Source organism: Dermacentor variabilis, chromosome 8, assembly GCF_050947875.1.
Source record: "Dermacentor variabilis isolate Ectoservices chromosome 8, ASM5094787v1, whole genome shotgun sequence".
NCBI lineage: Eukaryota > Metazoa > Arthropoda > Arachnida > Ixodida > Ixodidae > Dermacentor > Dermacentor variabilis.
In genome coordinates, this window is record NC_134575.1 from 103,649,769 (window position 1) to 103,663,018 (window position 13,250).

The 13,250-nt window shown below is 46.5% G+C and overlaps 1 protein-coding gene across 1 annotated transcript in view; it reads left to right on the forward strand.

The window, feature by feature from the left end:
• Positions 1 to 13,250, forward strand: part of LOC142591509 (fatty acid synthase-like) — a 238,068-nt gene that overhangs the window by 139,123 nt on the left and 85,695 nt on the right. The gene's annotated exons all lie outside the window — the stretch shown is intronic.

Below are 13,250 nucleotides of genomic sequence, written 5' to 3' on the forward strand. Positions count from 1 at the left end.
AGAGCATACAGTCCAATAAATTAGTTCTGCGCATTGAAGTAACCTGCGCCATCCTTCTCCTTAACTCAATACTGATACTATATTTCGGTACGAGCCGTAAAACTAGCAACAGTGACACCAACAAGCTGGATACATAACAAGATATCGTCTTCTGTCGAATGGACTGTACCAGATCTGCCCGGTGATTAGGCTGATGTAAGACGATGCTGTCTTTCCCAAAGGCTACGATCTTTTATTGGTTTGGAGAAAGGGCACAGCTTTCTATTGACGCATCCGTGGAGTAACTGATTAACCTCACCTAAGTGCTTATACGATAGCATCAATAATTTTAATGCGAAAGCATTAAATGGCTTATGAGGCTGGAAATCCGACGATGCCGGCGAGACCACACGATTGTACAAAAGGAATACGAGCCCTCGACCTTTGGATGGATTCGAACCCAAGACGTTTGGTGGGAGTCGAGCCTATGACATTTAGTGTTAAGGCGAAGTTACATAACATATAGTTCATAAAGATGGGATTAATTAAGACACTTGAACCCACGACCTTACATGGGAATCGCACCTCCGACCTTTAGTGCTAATGAAGACGATGTTAAGGCACAGTTACTTAAGATATAGTTAACCAAGAGAGTCCAGCGCACTACCATCGGTGCTAATCTACAGGAAGTTAGTTAACGCAAGTTAATTAAGAAATAGATCATTAGGGCACACAACACCACGACTTTGGTCGGAGTCGAACCCACGACCTTGCTTTGTGGCATAATATTGCTGCATTATGTTCCTCCCGTCGAAATACTCCATTGTCGCTCCCAACAACCCAGACCTTACTTGATGTTGACGTTGACGGTGTCACTTACACGGCGTTAATATATACTGGAGCCCAGGTGTCCATAATGAGTTGTAACCTCCGTGGTCGACTGAGGAAGGTTCTCACGCCTCCTACTACTCGAGCCGTACGCGTGGCAAATGGTAGCATTGTTGACGTAACTAGAATGTGTACTTCCTGTATAAGTATCGCCGAATACCACGTTCTTGTTCTTTTTAGAGTGCTGACCACTTGTCCCCATAACCTAATTCTCGGACTCGACTTTCTTAAGGCGCATTTAGCTCTGATCGACTTTTCTGTCGCTACCCCTTGCTTCGAACGTCCCCAACTCGCGCATATTCATGCCGAACTGCTGAACAACTTTATTACGGCCGCCTTCGTCCGCCCGCAGCATTCGTCTGCCCGCCGCCTAAAGCCTTGACTTTCGTCAATTTGCCATCATCTTTTCCTGTACCCGATAATGATTACGTCGCCACACCTGTTCCTGACATCCTATTAATGCGCAATATCGCTGTGCCCCACTCCGTCGTCACCGTCGCCGATAACCGGACATTCCTACCCGTTATCCATTTTGGCCTGAAAAAAGAAGTTCTACCCCAAGGCATATCGGTTGGAACGCTGCTTGCTATAGGAGATGACCACCTCATGACGTTTTCAGTAGACGTTTGCTCAGATTCTTCACCTGGTCCACAGGATGCTATTTGTCCTGACGCAACATTTCGTCTCATGATTACTGCGGACCTATTGCCTGAACAAGCAGCAGCTCTGTGTCGCCTTTTGGTTTCCTAGCACGACTTATTCGACCTAAACAATCACCAATACGGCCAGACATCAATTGTTAAGTATCGCATAAGCACTGGTGATGCCATTCCTATTCCTCGCCGGCCATATCGTGTTTCTGCTTCCGAGTGTAAGGCTGTTCAAGATGAAGGGAACAAGATGCTTGCCAAATGTGTTGTTGAACCTTCGTTGAGCCCTTGGGCGTCGCCCCTGGTACTTGTTAAAAATAAAGATGGCACATGGCGTTTCTGCGTAGATTATCGTCATCTGAACCACATTACCAAGAAAGATGTCTACCCCTTGCATCGTATTGACGACTCCCACGATTGTCTCCACTGTGCCCAATACTTTTCATCAATAGAGCTTCGGTCGGGTCATCGCCCAATTTCTGTGGATGAAAATCACCAAGAGAAGACCGCGTTGTTTACTCCTGATGGTATATATCAATTCAAATTTATGTCATTCGGTCTATGCAACGCCCCAGCAACGTTCGAGCGTATGATGGACTCTTTGCTTCAAGGATTAAAATGGTCAACATGCCTCTGCTACTTAGACGACGTTCTCGCATTTTCACATACATTTGAGGCACACCTTGAACGCTTGTCAGCTGTTCTTCAAGTCTTCCGTGAGGCTGGGCTGCAACTAAATTCATGAAAGTGTTACTTCAGTCGTCGGCAGATTACAGTGCTGGGCCACCTGGTCGAGATTTCCGGTAGTCAACTAGATCCGGAGAAAATTCGTGCTGTCACGTCTTTTGCTGTACCTCAGTCTATCAAACACGTCCAAAGTTTTCTAGGACTGCACAATCACATCAACCCACAAGGAGACAAGTGGTTCCCAAAAACTATGCTGATGCCAGAACCCGCTGATGCCCCCAAGTGGAATGATTTACACGGGCATCTGATTAGTTCAGGTGCGTCATATTTACTCTATATTATCAGCAAAAAGTCATATACACGACTGTTTACAGCATGTTCGAAATGTGCAGAGATCGACACGTTATTATAGCCAACTAAATACGTGCAGGTCCTCTTTGCTAACATGACCCGCCGTGGTTGCTCAGTGGCTATGGTGTTGGGCTGCTGAGCACGAGGTCGCGGGATCGAATCCCGGCCACAGCGGCCGCATTACGATGGGGGCGAAATGCGAAAACACCCGTGTGCTTCGATTTAGGTGCACGTTAAAGAACCCCAGGTGGTCAAAATTTCCGGAGTCCTCCACTACGGCGTGCCTCATAATCAGAAAGTTGTTCTGGCACGTAAAACCCCAAATATTATTAATATCTTTGCTAACATGCTAGGTCGTCCTGTGTCAGTGGTTGAGAATTATTTAAAAAGGCTATAATTTGAATTTTTTCGCTAAAATCTTTTTATAGAGGATGCGTCCAATGTGCTATCTCATATTTCGCTTGTCGCAGTAGTGTTTGAATTTGGCCACTGTTTTGGACGTTATAGTTTGTCTCTTAGGACTCTACCGATTGATGTTGATCTTCCGTTTATCTCACAGAGCTTTCCAAGACCTCACTTCCATGAATCAAGGAATATATACAAGAATAGAGGTTCGACCATATGGCTAAAGAAAAAGAGGCACTGCACTTTGTTTCCTTTTCGTATTTTTTTAGTTGAAACCTGACCTGCTTGGACCTATGAGTAGTGCTCAATATAAATGAATGTTTTCAGTGAAGTACACCGCGTGTTCGTCAGAACACAGGTTTGTCTTGTATAAAGTCAAAACCGACGATGGACCAAAGTAATTTCTCTAGGAGCCACATGGGTTGCGCTTAGTCGTGAATATTGCTTCCTATGCTTGTGCAAAGACAGTGCGTATGGTGTCATTCGATCGAAACATGCAAGAAATGCGCAAGTTTGAAAACAAACACTAGTTTGCTTTTTTTTCACATTGCATGGCATGCTCCGGTTGCAGCACCCGCACACCACAGAAGTCTAAACTCGGTCGCGAGCCGTCGGCTTTGGATCTCTGCATTAGCTGAAAAACAGGTGGTGGGGATGCACGCATCCTTGCTTAGGATTCAAATACGGGCTTCAGCACTCAGTTGTGTATCACGTTTCATTATGAAGGAAACTAGATCAGCGTTCATGATATAAAACAGCCCTACTGAAAAAAATATCCAATACCATCATATGACATATAGGAAAAACGGGTTTTTGTATGGGATCCTATTTGTTTCCTATCGGATTATTTTATATGGAAGTTTTGGGGCATATGGATTTTTCAGTAGGAAGGGTTCAACCAAAATTGGCCTCATCAACACGCGTCCGAACGCCCTGCGAATGTGTGGGTGGCGAGTGCTCACGGAAGCTTTTATCGTATTCATTTTGTGGCAGTGTAGTTGCAAAGTTGGCATTCCAACTTGATCGTTTCTTTAGCACAAATTAAATATTTCATCTTGGGGTATTAAGTGTCACAGCCACAATATGATCTTGAGGGACGTCTTAGTAGAGAGGGGGCGACACCGAAATAATTTATAGCACCTTTTATTCTTTAGCTTACACCAATGCATGGTATTAGGGCCTTTTTGCATTTTACCCCCAACGAAATGCGTCCGCCGTGGTGGAAGTTTGATCCTGTTGCTTCGGGTTTAGCAGTGTAACACCAAAGCCACGACTAGTGCTCTACCACGGCTAGTGCTTCTTGAGCAGGGTCGCACTTTTAGAAGAGGAGCTTTTCATAATATTCCTGAGAGTGTTACGTACGCTGCCGCCATTATTCCATGATATTCATCGAGATTGGTCACCTTGAGTTGAGCCCACTATGAATTACTATTTGCTTTTTCTTTAGTGAGAGCAATTAGATAATAGAGCGTGATTGTATGGGGATGAGTTCCTTTCGTCGTTCTCCCTCAGGCGCTGCTTGAAGGAATAGGTAAGGCTAATCTTGTCATCGCAACCATTTGGTGCACTGCTCATTTATTAAATAGCTATGTTGTCGGACAGAGTTCGCAGCCGCTGGCACGACGACGACAGCATGACGACAGTCAGATCAGGAAGCTGGAATGACGATGATTCAGTGACCAAGACGGCATCACTAACGGCGGCGTGACAACTGTATGAGGACTGTATGACGACGATGGCCTGACGATAATATCATGACGAGTGTCGGATGACAAAGCTGGAATGAGAGCGATGCAACGACCACGACAGCATCACAACCACGAGCCGATACGTTTGTGACCCAACCTATTAGACAACTTGGTTCAGTGAGTCGGGGCAGAAGGCATGACGACAACGGCATGAGAAAGGTAATGTTACTAGGCTGGAGTGAGCACAATGGAAAGACCACGACAACATCAAGCCAGTAGCAAATAACTCGTGGTCCAAGCAGGTAAACAACAAAAGAGACTGATGGACTGGTTGTTGTAGTCGGCTTAGCAGACAGACAGACACACATAAAGATAGATAGATAGATAGATAGATAGATAGATAGATAGATAGATAGATAGATAGATAGATAGATAGATAGATAGATAGACAGATAGATAGATAGATAGATAGATAGATAGATAGATAGATAGATAGATAGATAGATAGATAGATAGATTGATTGATTGATTGATTGATTGCTTGATAGATAGATACGATGAAACTTTCATGTCCCCTTTGGTGCGTGCGACAGCCTCAAGTGAACCTTGCTAATTCTGGCATTACAAAGAATGCCAATCATACGTCGTTGGCTCTGAAGCAGCTGACGCTGCTATTACTGCACTAGACGGGCATGACCGCATATATAGATGTATACCGACGGCTCGTCGTCGCCTGCCAGCCCAACTGCCACTTTCGTTGTTTCAGCTAAGCACATTACAGTTAAATTGAAAGTGTCGCACATGACTGTATCTACGGCGGCCACACTTTCAACCCTGCATGCCGCTATCAACTACGTGACCGAGGAGCTGGTACAGATATGGGTCATATTATGTGACTCTAGGACAGCTCTTCTCAGCAATAAGTCGGCCTTACAACACAGAACATAGGGGCAGAATTTATGCGCCATTAGGGAAATAGACCACCACGCTCTGAAAACAGGGTACGACATATGCTTTCAGTGGATTTCTGCTCAGTGTGGAATTGTCGGCAACGAGTTTGCTGACAGTGCTGCCCCGTCTGCTCAGAAAGACACTCACACGCGTGCATTAATTTCGCGAGATGGGATGCTACCAGGTAACTTCATTTCCTTGCACGCAGCAAGTCACAATTTTCTTGAGTTCAAGTGCCTTCAGTTGCTGTTTGCGTAAGCTGGACGCCTTGCGGTGGCGACAACAGCCATCTGGGCTTTCCGGCGGCGAAAGCTACCTTGTTATGCCGCTTCCTGCTGGCAGTGGCGTTCACGAACGCTTACTCTTATCGTATGCAAATGGCCGAGAAACCGATATGCGACTCCTGTAGGCGCGAGAAAACCATCGAGAAACTATTGTGCATATGTCCTCTTAGCAGTGCACAACAGCTCTCCCTCCGGACAACTTTAACCTGAATGACCTCGACACCGTTCTATGAGTCAAAGATATTCGGAGCATGGCCACATCCGTCACTGGTATTAAAAGCGATTTGTGCGTTAGTACATTGCTTGAAGTGCACCAGTTGGAGAAGCCGCTTATAGCGTCCCTGCGCGTCCTCCCACGTGCACTCACTTCTCCCCTTCTTCAATGAGACTGAAAGGCGGGCTATACTCTTAAGGAAAATTATACCCTTTGGGTCATATCTTGCCACAGAACGATAATCGGCATCAGTCTTGTTAGCCTTTCCTCTTTTTAACGCTGCGAGCACAGATACTTCCAAGTCACGAACGCCATGCGCGTTATCAGCATGACGGAACATTCTCGACAGCAAAGTAGTGAGCGCAGCGTTTTCAAGAAAGGAAACTCAAGCAAGACAGATGACGATCCTTGTTTGTGGAAAATATACACCCCAAAGGGTGTACATTTGTTTAAAAGTGCAGATGGTTTCACTTTAACGTTGAAAGTTCTGCGCTCGCTAAACGACGACAACAAGAAATTGATGCAAACACTCTTATGCTATCTTCGGCTGGTCGTTTCTGAGCACTCTGGAGCGCTCTCGCGAGCGGCGTTGTCTTCGGCTGGTTGAAAGCGGGTGCGCGCCATGCGTTCGGCTGGTTCTTATCGATTGCTCTCCTCTATCTTGGAGCGCTCTGAGGCGCTCCGAGCCCTGTCGTCGGAGCAGTAATCGAGATTGAAACGTCATCGCAGCGCCGCGTCGCTGCTGTTGGCGACAGCCCACCGTAACCTTGCCAACCTAGGCCACTGCATGCTGGCGTCTCGACGAACGTTCGTCCCGCCGGCACGTCCGCCGGTTTTTCCGGCAGCGCCGGGAGCTTTGGATAGGCGAAACATCGGACGTTGGCAGTAGTCACGTGGTTTCGCATCAGCAATTTCCTCTTCCGAGAGCGAGTCGCACATTCGGCTTGCGCGCTTGTCCCCTACCTTTGAGCTCGGGAAACGACCGATCTACCCGACTCTGCTTCGGAGCATACAGGCGACCAGTCGAAGATACCATTAAAAAGTTTGCACCCTTTGGGGCTTACCTTGTCCCACAAGAATAATCGTGTTTCGCCCTGCTTTCGTTTTCTTCCTTTGAAACTTGGCGCTCGCTACTTTCCTGTCAAGAATGCTGTGTCAAGCTGATAACGCGCAAGCAGTTCGTCCCTTGGAAGTACCGAGCTCGCAGCGTTAAAAAAAAGAAAATGTGGGCAAGACAGCTGACTATTATCCTATTCGGAGAAAATACAACCCAAAGAGTGTGAACTTTTTAGGAGTGAAGGCACGCGCATACTGGCAACTGTACTTTATTCTCAAAACATCACATATACACCCTCCAGAACCATCTGATAATCACTGAGCATGTGCATCACAGCATGCGTTCGACCAGGTAAAAACACCCAGAAATGGAGCATAATCGAGACAATATCTTGTATTGTTGAGCAAGTTAATTTCACTGTCATTCAAATCGATATCCGGATGGGTAACACATGCTCCGTGCTGTCTAGACATGTGCCAAGCTTCTACAACTTCTCTCATTGCCTGATATATATACATATATATATATATATATATATATATATATATATATATATATATATATATATATATATATATATTTATACAACGGTTTGGTCTAACAATGGCTTACATGGACTCAGTGAACATTGCGCACAGTGAGTTGCCAAATGCGTGTCGGTTCTCGAGCCATCCCTTCAACCTGGCCAGGCGTTCTCTTAACCTTACATTTACGCATCGCCCAGTCGGTCCAGCATAGTACTGCCCAGACTTGTAAGTGTATAGCGCCATTTTTTTAGTTGTGTTGACGGCCTTGTGGATTCCGATTTGGATGGCAAGCTGTTAAAATATTCAGATATGTAGACGATTATTTGGTCTCGGGCGGGAACAATTATTTAGGTGGGTTCACATCAGTATGTGGGATGCGTTCTGGATAAGGGGCAAATGACTACTTTTCACATATGAAGTGCCAGCACATAGCTGCTTACAGTTCCTAGGTTTGAGGCTAACTTTTGAAGATGACCACTTGGGCTCGAAATATTCCTTGAGAACTGAGAAATCTCTGTTAGAATACACTTCCGCCCATGCAAGGATAGTAAGACATGGAATCGCCATGAGATATTTTCGTTCGGCTTTTACAGAAACTCCCAAACATACGAGGTCTGTTAGAAAAATATTCGACCTTATTTTTTTTGTGAACGCCTGATGGATATGAAACAAGCGCGCTTGCATCAGCCGACCTTGAACCCCCGTGCGCATGCGCGAATTTTTTCCCGCCTGCCGATAGCGTCAGCCGCTGGGACACAACGTTTGAGTAAGGTAGTGCGCTGTGCTCTCGTCAATTTTTAATTGCAAGAAAATTGGCGGAGCGGCTGGAGCAGCGCTACTGCATCACATTTTGCCTGAAACTTGGCGATAGCTAAGTAGAAACCATTGGGAAGATTCATATCACTTTCGGTGACAATTCTATGAGCAGCACACAGATTAAGGAGTGGTACAACCGGTTTAATGACGGCCACACAGAACGGTGGAGAGTGAGCCACGCTCTGGTCGGCCATCAATATGCTGAAATGACCAGGTCACGGCCGAAGTGAACGCTGTGGTGATACGGGACTGTCGTGTGACCATTCGAGAAATTGCGGAAGAGATGGGCGTCAGCACTTTTCCTGCACATTTCATTATGACCGGAGATTTGGCGATGAATAGAGTTGCGGTGAAATTCGTGCCGGAGCTGCTCACGGTGGAGCAAAAGCAACTTCATGTTGAAGTCTCACAGGACATGCTGGATTCCACAAACAGTTACCCCGACTTCATGAATACGATAATCACTGTTGACGAGTCTTGGGTGTACTGCCCGGAAACCAAATCCCAGTCGTCACAGTAGAAGCATTCTACGTCACCAAGGCCAAAGATGGCCCGCCAAGTGCACAGCAACGTCAAAGTGATGCTGACTGTTTTCTTTGACTCCCGCGGTGTGTTACACCATGAGTACGCACCACAGGGTCAAACAATCACCAAAGAGTACTACAAGGATGTCCTTCGTCGCCTACGTGATGCTGTGTGGCGCAAGAGACCGGACTAGTGATCAACAGGAAATTGGCGCATCGATCCCGACGATGCTCCCGCATATTCCTCGCACTTATTTCAGACTTTTTTGACGAAAAACCAGAGCCCTGTAATTCCAAAGGCTCCTTACTCTCCTGATATGGCCCCCTGTGACTTCTGGCTCTTTTCCAAAATTAAGAGGTCATTGAAAGGAGCACGATTTCAGAAAACAAAAAAAAAACATTATGGCTGCAAGGACAGCTGGGCTAAACTCTATTCCGAAAGAGGCCTTTTCGGAATGCTTCCAACAATGGCAGTACCGCTGAGTGAAATGTGTGGGGTCCCAAGGAGACTACTTTGAGGATGATTAGGTTTCCAACGCTGCAGTTATGCCAGTTTTCTTTCTTCGGCCAAAGGTCGGATGCTTTTCTAACAGACCTTGTAAATTGAGTGAAGCGTTCCTTGAGCGGGAGGTTTGCCTCGAAAAGGCTCGATACCCTACTACGATGCTGCTAACTGCAGGCGAAAAGATAGTGAGGAGAATAAAATTGGAGGACATAAGCATGAAAAGAAGCCAATGAAAAAAAGTTTCCGTAATGCCTTACGTGCATGGATTATCTTATAAAACTCAAGAAGACTGCCGCCAAATATGACGTGAATGTAGCTTTTCCGGCAAAAGACAAAGTGGGGGGTGTTTGCCCTGCGGCAAACAGTATGTATGATAACAAGGTTAACCATATTACTAATAAGTGCTCGATGCGTCATGCGCGCCAGTTATAGAATGCAAAAAAATGTAGTGTATAAAAACCCTCTCAAATGTGGGCGGTGCTATGTCAGTAAGACTAGCCGATGCATAAATGTAAGGTTATGGGAATAGCTGGCCAGCTTGAAGGGTAGGCCCTCCATGCATTTGGCAATGCACTGTCCCCAACGTTCATTGAGGCCATGTACGCCATTATTTGACTAAACCACTATTGCTGTATGTCACTCCTAATCAGACAACAAAACTGTACAAGCTTGGCACATAACTAGACTGCAAGGGGCATCTGTTAGCCGTCCCTCTATCACATTGAATGACAGTGAAATTAAGTTCCTCAACAATAGAACAGACTGTGTCGATTATGCTGCATTTCTGAGCGTTGTTATTACGTGGAATGAAAGCGTTTGTTGGGAGCTTCGTTTGGCGAAGTTTACTTTGACAGCTTGAGAATGGGGAATCGACTTGCTTTATTCAAAGGTAAAAGCAGGTTTGCAGAGTGGTTGTGGTGGCGTCCCAGTCCGTGAGCCACTTAGATTTCATGAAAGCGTTGGGGCATCGACCCCTACGGCGAGGAACAGCGATGCACGGCGAAGTAAACTGCCTTTCTGCGGAGTGGGGAACACGTAGGGAACACGGAGAACACGGTCGCTGCAAGGGCTTCCCCCGTCCTAGTTGGATGCTGAAGACTTAGGTGTGAATGGCGGAAGGAATTAAGTGTTAATGTTCAAGATAGCCTGGTTTCACGCGGTCCCACGACACTCTCTCTTCTTTGCCGCGAACGGTGATCTTCAAAGTTGTCTCTGAACGAGAAACCACACGACAGGGCCGTCATAGGAAGGAGTCAATGTTGGCTTGATAGAGTCGCGTCGCAGAAACACGTGCGTGGTTGTGCTCGGGAAACTAAACACAGGCTGCCCGTGGGCGATACGTGAGGGTGTAGGTCGAAGCTGGTCGAACAGTGAATATAGCCTCTCGCAGAACTGCGCGGCCGCTGATAGAGTGTCTTGCTAGATGCCGAAAAACTAGCCAGGAACGCGGATAGCTGATCCATGGAGCATTAGGTGTACGCTGACTTAAAAGTCATCGTTGGTTGTTTTTCGCAGCCCCTGTAGTGCAAGGGGTAGCCTTTCCGCCAGTGCTGTCTGTCGAGCGTGGCGGTCAATGACACCTTCAGTTGTCGGTGGAGACGGTCGACCATGCCGTTGCTCTGTGGGTGGTAAGCCATGGTGTTATAAAGGCGCGTGCCGAGTAGTGTCTCCGGAGGACGAAAAGCGATCTTTGGAACTGCCGGCTACGGACAACCGTACCGTGACACCTACGTAGTAACAAATGGTTCCTTCACTCTTTCGGCTGTGATGCCTTTTAAAGGCGTCGTCTCAGGCCACTTTGAGTACAGGTCGAAATGCGCGAGGAGGTAGCTGAAACCTTGGCACGTGTGAGAGGCCCACCAAGCCCGCGTGATTCAAACGGCTCTTTTGCGATCGAAATGGCTGCACCACCAAGGCGTGTGCCGGGTCACGTTCATGGCTCGGCAGGATTGGCAGCTTCTTGCCCAGCTTCGAACATCCTTGCTAATCCCTGGCAAGACGAAGCGGTCTGTGATAATCCTTTGTGTCGCTCTGATCCCCGCATGGCTTACCCCGTGCAGTGAATCGAATCGAACTGATGGGCCAAGAACGGGCGAGGACCTGCCTGCTATGTGTCGCACGGGACGAATGTGGTTGTGTAGGGAAGCGGCGCCTCGGCAAGCTGGAGCAACGAGACTTTTTCCCGCAATTGGTGCAGCTCGGGATTGTTTTACTGGGCGGAAGCTAGAGGTTCAAAATCCACAGGGCCAGCAGGCATAGTGCCGATCCCCGACAGTGCATCGGCTGCCTTAATTCCGATCCCAGACCTTTAGCGGATGTCCGTAGAAAATTTGGAGATAAAGGAAAGCTGCCGAAGCTTACGTTCTGAGTACAAGGAACTGTTGTTCTACAAAAGGATTAACCGCCGTTCCACTATTGTGAAGAGGGGTGCAAGCGGAGCTTGGGATCTGCGGCTCTTCGTTGTCGTAATGATTGGGCTTCTCTCTCCCTCACGGCAATATCGGCAGGTTGACGACGAGCCCTTTCTCGAACATGTTCCCGGCGATGTTCACAGTCAACAAAGAAACCTTGTAAAAGATAGGCTCTTTTGCGATGACACTAGCGCTTTCTTTTTCAGATGAATTTCTAAGCCTCATATATTTTATCAGTTGCGTAATTGAGCTCCATATATACATTATTCAATGTAATTCCATACGACTCTAATGCACATACCATTTTCACATGCCGACGATCTCAATCTCACGAAACGGCTTGGTTGCGTATAACACGTCCAATTTCTTCTGAAGGATGTAGAGTTTGCTGACAGTATCATGCCGAGTGCCTTCTAATGCATTTTACACAATTATCGATAGCGCACTTTGAATGTTCAACTATTTGCCCCACGCACACGTAACACATTATATGGCTAGAGATCATTATGCTGCCCGTAGGGCAGCATAACCTGCGCCCCCCCGCCCCCCGAGTAAAATACTCCGAATTTCTTTCCTATTTACCAATGCTGAGATAACCAAAGCAAAGCCTAAACTACATATTTTTTGATGGCCGGCAGATTAGTTAATAAAGAAACATTGCTGCCGTTAGCTGAAAAAATACTTTTTTAATTCGCTTGACTTCTGCGCCTAAATTTTACCATCCTGACTTAACGTGTAGCCACATGGTTCACTGCTGGTGAACGGTGAACGCTGCATGGACTGCACAGAACAGGCTTCACAAGACTGCAAGCTCTCGCACGATGCACTAAGGGACTATAACAACAGCGCGTTGTGCTATCGCTCTTGATCATGCCAGCCTTTGCAGTGGTCGCCCACACGAAAAGCCGGCGCTAATGGATATGAACCCATCGATAGGTATACCAATCATTATTATTTTTGAAGTATTTAAATAATCTGGAGTTCGTGACTCAAGCGAATTTTACGCGATTTTTGTTATTTTCAGATTTGATCGAAATTAACAGCGTATCTGAATCCTACATAGTTCACAAAAGCGCACCTTTAATTTATGTTTTTTTAGAACTTAAGTAACAACTATATACTCTTCTTTTATGTCAAACAGTATAACACGCAAGTATTTTTACATATTGGAGATATTCAATATGTACAGTGATCTGGCAACATTAGCCATGTCCTCAAGCGTCCCTAAGCCAAGTTGCAAAGAGCCTTGTGCCACTCGGCGATATTGACTGCGTAGCCGTTCATGACCCCAAAAGGCAGTTTCCAGCGTCGTC